General features: G+C 38.7%; 1 long non-coding RNA gene across 5 annotated transcripts in view; it reads left to right on the top strand.

Moving 5' to 3' along the window:
• The first annotated feature begins 1 nt into the window (after position 1).
• Positions 2–9,298, top strand: part of LOC107196224 — a 181,117-nt gene continuing 171,820 nt past the window's right edge. For 2 of the 5 annotated variants that reach the window (XR_003048629.1, XR_003048630.1), the window contains exons 1-4: positions 2–130; positions 568–809; positions 1,984–2,172; positions 3,161–3,230. This is a non-coding gene — a long non-coding RNA (uncharacterized LOC107196224). Of the gene's footprint in view, positions 131–567; positions 810–1,983; positions 2,173–3,160; positions 3,231–4,387; positions 4,537–5,225; positions 5,701–9,298 lie in introns of those variants that run through there. The other 3 variants (XR_003048631.1, XR_001517597.2, XR_001517598.2) reach the window with 3 other exon arrangements.

Here is a 9,298-nt window from a genome sequence, read left to right as displayed (position 1 = left end):
GCCGCGGGGGAGGGCCGCGGGCCGAGGACTTTTGCAATTTCCCGTCTTGCCGCGCACTCTTGGCGCTCCTGGGACCCACAGGAATTCGCCTCCTTTTGGTCCCCGGGGAAGCGGACGGGACCCCGCGGAGGTGCGGCCCCCGGACTTGGGCCGGGAGGGGACCGGTGGGAAAGAAAGGAAGTGGGAGCGGCCTGGGAAGGAAAAGTGAAAACCGAAAAACGCGGCCCGCGCGGCCCGCGGCTGCTCGGCCAGCCCACCCCGCGGCGGACGCCGAGGCACGGCCACGGCCGCAGCCACGGCCCCACCTAGGCGGAACCCTGGGCCTTCATTGGGTGTTCGGGGCAATAACAAGTGTTTGAACGGATTTCTGGGATCCTGGCTCTCGTTCCCGTCCAGAAACTCCCTGTTAGACAAACTTTCTGCAGCAAGCGTCCTGAAGCCTTCCCTTCACAGAGTCAGGGGTGCTACAACAAGGCTTACTTTTCCTTTTAAAAAAGCCATTCCATCTTGGAGGTACATAGTTCACATTCAGGGCCTTTGAAATACATATTTGCTTTCTCGTTATAGTTATACGATCGACTATCAAGGAGAGCCTTGTCGACTTTGGAGCTGATATGGCATCCCTAATACTGCCACTTCCTCAGCAGCCTGGCGATCCAGAGAGGACAGCGGTGAGACGCCCGTGTCCGGGGCACTCGCCCGGATGCCCGAACCTCGGAGGCTTGCTCATGGCACTGTTTCTGGTCGGCTAAGCCTGTTCTGGTTCCGGTTTGGGGACCCTAGACAGTATCACAAATGGCAGGGACTGGGTGAGTGATCAAGAAGGCTCGCCCATGACTCACACCTCAGAACGACTCCGGAGTTGGCCGGATGGCTCAAAATAATGTCAGAATTAGTCCAACTATAACTTTTATGTTTGTTCACATTTTTTTGCTCCTCCCTAGTGTCATCCCAGGGAAAGTGTTTTTTATTTAAGTCTAAATACTCTTAATACCTAATGGTGCCATGAAGACTGTGGTACATAGTAAATATTTGATGATAATAGAGAAAAGGTACTTTTGTCTAAATAAATGTGTGGTCCTTTGCCACACCTCTCACTACTTCGAGAGTTTTAAAGAGTCCATTAGTTTAGCCATCTGCATAGCCATGGAAACTGTCAAACCAGGTCCCAAATGGGTTGGAAAGATTTTCTGATTCTGTATTTCACCGAGTGAAAAAAATGTGAATTTCTTCTTTACAGAAATAGTTCAGAGGGTTTACTCTTAGAGCAGATGAGATAACAAGTAAAAAAATATTAATTAAAGAATTTCTGCAAAGTGAGTCTCAACTTACTTTGGCTCGTATTACAATGCAAGAAAACTAAGGTGCAAAAAAATTCGGTGCTGTTGGTACGAAATTTCAGGGGTTCCCCCAGTGAAGTTAAAAACTGGCCTCCAAACATGGACCACTTCATATAGGTAGGTGGCAGTTTTAATAAGCAAGGGAACTTACATATGAGAGTTGTCTTCAGTGGCCTCATGGCAGGTAGATTTCCACACCTTCCCGCTAGAATCTTAAGAGTTTATAGAGATCTTAATGGCGTTTAATCAAGTATACCGTCTAGATGGTCTTAGGGACACATTACCCTCTCCAGACAGTGTCCTTTGAAGTGGCTTCTAGTATGGGAACGGTGACACATACATCCCAAGGCCAGGGGAAGGGGTGAGGAGCCTCTGATTGCCTGGGTCCAGTTTTTAGGTCAGCTGGGGGTCACATTCTCTCACAGACCTCTTCTAGCAAGTACCCACATAAAATTCATTTCTTGTGTGCACCATTCTAACTTCTTTATAAACCCTCTAAAATTCTAGAGTCTAGTTGCTATGGCACTTGTAAATTTGTGATCATACCCTTAGGATGGTGGGTTGAATAGTGTCCTCCAAAAATTCATGTCCACCCAGAACCTAAGAATGACTCAATTTGAAATAATTGTTTTTTTGTTTTCAGATTTAATCAAGTTAAGATGAGGTCATACTAGATGAATCCAATGACTGCTGTCCTTATGGAAGAGGGAAATTTGGACACAGATACTCAGGAGGAATACTACGTAACTTCTGAGGCAGAGACTGGAGTTAATTCTGCCTCGTGGCAAGGAACGCCAAGGATTGCTGGCAACCAGAAGAAGCTAGGAGAAAGGTATGGAGCACATTTTAGGGCCCCTAAAAGGGAACTCACCCTGCCTACACCCGATTTCAGACTTTTGGATTCTAGAACTATGATAAAACCATTTTCTCTTGTTTTAAGCCACTAAATTTGTGGTAATTTGTTACAGCAGCCCTACCAAGGTGATACGTAGATATGTAAGTAGTACACATTCCAAAGGTTAGTTTTCAAAATTAGCCTGAAAAATAGGTGAAATGAAAAAGATGAAAAATACCAACAGCTTATTAAACTAAGGGCTGAGATACCCTTCCTCATTTAGCACTGACAAGATTATGTTGGGAAAGTACAGATTCTGTTTCATTTGACACTCCTCCTGGATGTCCTCTCTTCCTTTTGATTTCAATAGCATAACCCTCTCCACTTTCTCCGACTTTCTTCCCTGACACCTTCTTGGGCTCCCTGTTCTCCATTTGTCCTTCAGATGTTGGTGTGTCTCAAGGCTCTATCCTTGACATTCTCTGAATCCACCGTCTCCCGAACGAACGCATCCATGTTCTTGATTTCAGTTATCACTTGTGTATCGATAATCCTAGAATCTTCCTTTCCATTGCGATTATTTCATCTAAACTCCAGACCAGTGTCTTTGTACATTAAAATCAATATGTCCGGGTTCAAACTCTACTTTTCTCCATTTGATTCTCATATTAAATGAATGGGCCAATCTTTAATTTAGATAAGAAATCAAAACACTTGGGAATGATGCTTGACCCATCCTCCCTCAGCCTCCATCTTCCATCAGAAAGTCTTTTATGGGGAGACATGAGTGGAAAGTACCCTTATCCTATTCAACTTCTCAGAGGAAAAATAGTTCAATAACTGTCATTATGATATTATACATAATATTATGTAGATATAGATATAGGCTTAAGTGCAGATATATGAAATCAGTTATGTAAATTGTGAAATCTAATTATGAGTCTTTTTATTCAACTATTATAAATATCTATAATTATATATTTAGCAGTATTTGGTAACCAAACTGATGAAGTTTGAAGGAATTGGGCGTTTTTTGAAGAAAGTGACTTCATCAAGTAAGTAATAGATGATGATTTACAATTACCCTCATGGATAAGAATTCTCTATTTTTTGGCATGTTATCACATTTGATATTTTTAAAGAGTCACTTTTAGGTCTTAAAGTGTGCTGCTATGATTATGATTATTGGTAGTACTGGCATTGTTTCTAAGAAAACTTCATAAAATTAAAACATGATTTTGTAAATACATTCTTATGCTATGAAAAACTAAATAGGGTTTCTGAAAAAAATTTAGTCTAAAATGTATCATAAAGGTTGATTAGTTTAGAGATATCTATCACTTCCAAATATCCAAAAAAGAAAACGAAAAGAGAGCCAGCAATTGCTGAATGTTAGAGGGCCTCATGAAACTTTTACATTTTATGATTTCAGGAGATTCTCTGTAATTACTTAATTATGAATTGCTTTTTACTTTTCATTATCCGTTAAGTGAATTTGAGGGATAACATCATCCTTAATAGTCTTAAAGGAGTTTCTTGCTTGAACTAGATATAACTCGAAGATTGATTGATTGGTTGATTGATTGATTTCACATATACCTCCCTCTCCCTGCATATTTTAATTGTGTTTACCACTTGTTCTATAAATCATCAGAAACCACACAATGGGAAGAACTTTTTTGGATCTTTTACTTTTTCTCCCCATGGGCTTTAGGGAGAATTTTGAATATGTGTTTGTTTACATAGATGCTTTTATTCTCTTGGCCTGTGGTTATGGGAATTAATAAATATGAATGTAGTGGTTGATGCTAAAGAATAGAACATCGATACAGTGAGGGGGAAGTACTTTGGGGAACAATTAGATAGGAATTTTAGGGACTTTTGAAAACTGTTTGCTGAGCTTGATATAAAATGTTTATAGTTGTATTTGTTTTTAAACAGCATCTCTTATAGACAGCATATAGTTGGGACTCTTTAAAAAGTTCATTCTGACAATCTCTGCATTTTAATGTGATAGGGAGTATTTAGCATACTTATAGTCAAGGCAATTTTGATATGGTTGGATTTAACCTGCCATTTTACTATATGTTTTCTGTTTCGTTTCTTTTGTTGTTGTTGTTCTACTTCTTTCCTGCCTTTTTTTATGTTATATAAATTTCTTTAGATTTTTATTTTAATTTGCATTTTGTTTTTTCATTATTCCTCTTTGCAGGATTTTTTGGTGTCTGCTCTATGGATTACAATACATACCCTTAATTTTTACTGTTTACTCGTCCTTCAGTTTTCTTTGAACTTTCTTCAAATGCTAAAATACAAAATTTATTGGAGGGAGTTACAGTAAACTGTATCTTTGTCTTTCGATTCCATTTGTGCTTAAATTCATTTTATCCAGATTGAAATGCGAACTTCCTAAAGGCACTCACTTTTACATTCAATCTTAGCTTCTTAAATGTAGCCTCTTTCATGGAGTTCTAACACAACAGCAATTATTTTGTCCATTAACATATTATCAGATGATGCTTAGTCAGTTTGGAATAATGCTCAGGTAATTTCCACACCCCCAAGGCTTTTTGTGGGGAACAGGCCAGGGAGAAATGTTCATTCAAATTCAATACAAAATGACCAAACTAAACTAGAATAAGATGGAACACCAAAGAAGGAGAGAAGTGTTATTAAATCAATGTTATTAGATCTTGTAGCAAAAATAATTCTAAGAACTTGTCTTTGTTGGCACATACCTAAAGATGAAAGTGTAAATGTTTTTTGTTTTTGTTTTTTTTTAAGGTTAATAATAAACAATTTCTTTTCCCCTATTCTTTGGGGAAAGAAAAAAAAAGAATATTTACTTGACTGAAAATTTATGCTTACATTTATAGGTGCAAAATTATAATACACACACACACACACACACACACACACACACACAAGGTCCTCATTAGAAAAACATTGTGGGGGAAAGGGAGAGATGGCAGAAAAAAAAGAAAATTGTTTGTAATAGCAGCAAACTAGTAACAACCTAAAGATCTCTTTGTGATCCATCTTTTCAAAAGAAGGAAGATTATCTGTATGTGCTGCTGTGGAACTATGTCCAAGATATATAATTAAGTGAAAAAGGTAAGAGTCAGAAATATGTATTTGGTATGTCTGTGCTTCTATTTGTTAATGTTTATGGAATATACATAAGCATGTTTTGAGTAGGATTGTAAGAAGTTGGTAACAGGTTGTTCTTGGGGAGAAGGTCAAGAATGGGGGTGTGTGTAAAGGAAGCTTGTCCTTTTCATTTTAGACCTATCTGTGCAGATTAATTTTTTATCATGTGTTTTGATTTTTAAAAGTAATAATTTTAAAAATCAAAGAATGACTTACTTGATTGAGAAGGAACCTCATTTGTTATTCATTTTGGTTGTTAGACTCAATTTATAATCAGTTATAATTTCTCTGTAAGGATATAGAAGAAACAAAATTAATTGCCCCTGAAGAAGAGAATGAGATGACTGAGAGACAGAAGGAAGAGTTTTAACTCTATCCTTTTGATTTTTTACCCTTTGAATTTTTTGAATTTTTATTAATACAAATATATATTTGGTTAAAAAAATTAAAATACACCCCCTAATGATTAATGACAACAACAACAAATGAGACACTGGTCTGAAGTGTTGTATACATGGGCAAACTTGTCGATTAGTAGGCTAGCATGAACAGACAGACCTTAGGTTCCAAGTAGTCGGAGTTTAGATGCAGGCTGTGCAGCAGTAGTCTGAGATTTCTGGCTTATGGCACCTGGCAACAGTTTCAGAAGTTGGCTTCACAGAGCTGCAGGAACAAGAATACCTAGCCCACTGGGCTGGGTGGGGGCACAGACCCTCCCATGGGGTAGAGGAAGCCTTTGTTCCAGGCAGTCCATTGCTAGACAAGCTCAGCCTCATGGATCATCCTCCCGACAATTCTGCTTGCTTCTTTACACATTTTCTAATTTTTTTAAAAAATAGCTCTCTGCAGAGAACTACAAAATTATACAAAAAAATATTAATAAGAAAATAACTACCTACTTATTTAAAATAGGGGGGGACAACCTAATAGTTCTTACCTGTTTTATTAACATAATTGGCAATAACCAAAATGTTGCTATTTACTTACAATAAAGGAAAGTTGGCAACAACTTGCAGGTCTTACATGTACTTATTTACTTAAGGCATCACTGGGCTAAGTGCAGGAACATACAGAGGTTTATTTTTCACTCAGGTTGTAATCTGAAGCCAATTGGATGCTTTTTCCTCTTTTAAGTGGTGACTCAAAGATGGAAACTGTTTCCATATTATAGCCATGCCATCTGGAACATGTGTTCCAGAGTTGCTGCAGCAGCAGAAGAGAGGGTGGGAGAATGATATGGGTTGGTTTTAAGAACAGGGCCATTCAATTTCACCCATATTCCATTGGCTGGAACTCAGTCACATGATCCTAACTGAACTGCAAGGGAAGCTGGGAAATAGAAGCATCCTATATGCCCAGGAAAAGGAAATAACTAGCACGAAGGCATGAAGACATGTTTGGGCACAGAAGAGAGTTTGTTAATAAATTATTACATATCTTTATAATGGAATATTATTCAGCCATTGAAAATTATAATATATACACGCACACACACACAAAAAGTGACGACAGGAAAATGCCAATTGTGAAAAAGCACTATAGAGACTCTTATGTTTCTAATTTTGGAAAAACAATATTCATACATGTATATGTGTGCTTATAAATATAGACTAGAAGGAAATAGAAAATATGTCATTTGTGATTATCTCTAAATGTTAGATTTATAAGTAATTTTTTATATTTTTGAAGAAATTGCTAATTTTCTTCAATGATCACATATTTCTTGGAAAATAAATGTATATAATCTGAAAAACAAGTTTTCCTAAAGTGAAAATGAAATCCTTAGATCATCTGGAACCAGAGCCAACACTTAAAATTTCTTTAAAGCTGCTGCAGACTATGAATATGGAATTATTCTAGTAAGCTTTTTTAAAAAATCAGCTTTAGTGCTTATTCTTCCTCATAGCATAGATGCTAGCCAGATCCCTTATTTTACACATTGTGGTCAGAATAATAGATTTATTCCTTTGGGAAGGAGAAGCCAAGTGTGAAACCCATGTTTGTTAATTGTAACACTTATTGAATAGTATACATTTTGCTGAACACAGTAAATAAGCAAATCAGGTCTGCCCCTTTGGGAGATTTTAATCTAAAGCATACGGTACTAACGTATCAACAGGCTCTGCCCCAAAATTATGAAAAGAGCCCAAACCTGTGAGAAGTGAGCAGTCTCACACAGTGAATGCCGTTCTCCTAAGAAGACGGCCACAGTATGTTTGGAATAGAATGAGGGCTGAGCGAAGGTCGTTGGCTCTTCCAGTAGGAAAGGGCTAGATGGAATCCATATTTGCTTTGAACAGGGAGACTTTATGGATTAAAAAATATTTATATGTCATTTATTAATACCCATATAGGGCAAAGATGTTTGACAGGATAAGAACAGACAAAAGACAGGTGCTCATTAAAAACATTTGCTTGACATATATTTTTAATCCATCATGTTAGGAAAATTTACAAGATTGATCATGTCCAATGTTAATGAGGGTGTGGCTCCATCATTAATTCTCAAATGCTCTGGATAGGAGTTTAAATTAAATTAGTCAGCCTTTATATTAGCAAAAATTTTAATGTATGTTTACTTTGATGGAGAAATTAAGTTTCTAAGAATCCCCTTTGCCTCAGGGTAACTCACTCAGCAGAAATAAAGTGGGTGGGTGAGTAAAGCCTCTGCTGTCCTGCTGTCCACCTTCATATCCCAGCCTATGAGATAGAACTCAATCCCTCAGCAGGCCCGCCGAGGCCAAAGCTACTCACTAAACCTGTCAGCTCACAGCAAGAGAGCCTGAGGAAGACACTAAAGAGCCCTCTAGTGGCCGCTTTTTAGAAAACAGGCTCCTTAAGGAATTTTCTTCACGTCTTTCCACCATAGGGCCAAAGAGAAAAGTCTGACATTACAGGGCATTGATGCTTCGCTTCCCCTGACCCCTACTTCCACCCCCATCCCAACATTCTGATACTAGTCAGGAGCAGCCCTCAGGCTTGGATATGCCCCAAATGAGATCTGGGTGTTCTTTGGTTGGTGCGGCCCCATATTCCTTCCCACTAGTGTGCCAATGCAGAGAGCTAAGGAACATGGCAAAATCCACAAATATGTTGTCTTGTGTAGACCCCCCTAAAGCACAGGAACACATTAGTAAAGCAATTCCATGGAGCAACGTAGGTTTCCAATTGCGTTCTTGAAAATATGCAAATTAACTTTTTAAATGACCTTGAGTTTTACAAGATTGAGCAAATAAGGAAAGGTTACACTGGTAGGAAAGAATGGGGTGGGGGGCAAAAAAGCAACATTTATATTTTCAGAATGTATACTGTGTGTCAGGTATCATGGCCGTCACGTGCACTAGTGTGCTGGGCCACCCACAACTTTGCACATTAGCAAAGTGTGGATGCAGAGCTTAGCAGAGAGGCAGAGCCTTTGTGTGAAGCCCAAAGTGCTCTATTCTCAGGGACCTGCGTGCTGACATACAACTTGGTAAGAGAAGAGGACTTGAGTTTAATTCCCTGTTGGCTGGGCACGTTGGTGGAGTACACTAACTGCACAGATGTATCAGCAATCTTGAGTTTTTGCAATGTCGAAGGCACCCAGCCAAGGAGAAGAGTGAGGGCTAAAATCTAGCCTTGTTCCACTAGCCAAACCCTGAGCCCCACATCAGTCTGGAGGGGTCACCCTTGTGTAGTAAGTACAAAGGCGCTTATGTGTTATTGGTCCAAGGTCTATCTTGTGTCATCCTCTAATGACCCTGGAAGGTAGGCAGAGGTGAATTTACTGTGAAGCTAATGACAGACTTTTCCAAGATCTGGGGAGTGGCCTAAGCATGGGTTTGCATGATCGTATTTTCTCCTAAACTTGGCAAAAGTAAGATTATTTAAGTGTAATCACTTAAAACTATTGTCATAGCAACGTTTGGAGGCTAGTATAATTATCATTCAAACTTTTAAGGTTAAGAAAGCATTATTTTATTTTTTATATATA

Source organism: Pteropus alecto, unplaced genomic scaffold (genome assembly GCF_000325575.1).
Source record: "Pteropus alecto unplaced genomic scaffold, ASM32557v1 scaffold338, whole genome shotgun sequence".
Lineage (NCBI taxonomy): Eukaryota > Metazoa > Chordata > Mammalia > Chiroptera > Pteropodidae > Pteropus > Pteropus alecto.
The sequence above is the reverse complement of the archived record's forward strand: the minus strand, read 5'-3'. Positions and strand labels throughout refer to the sequence as shown.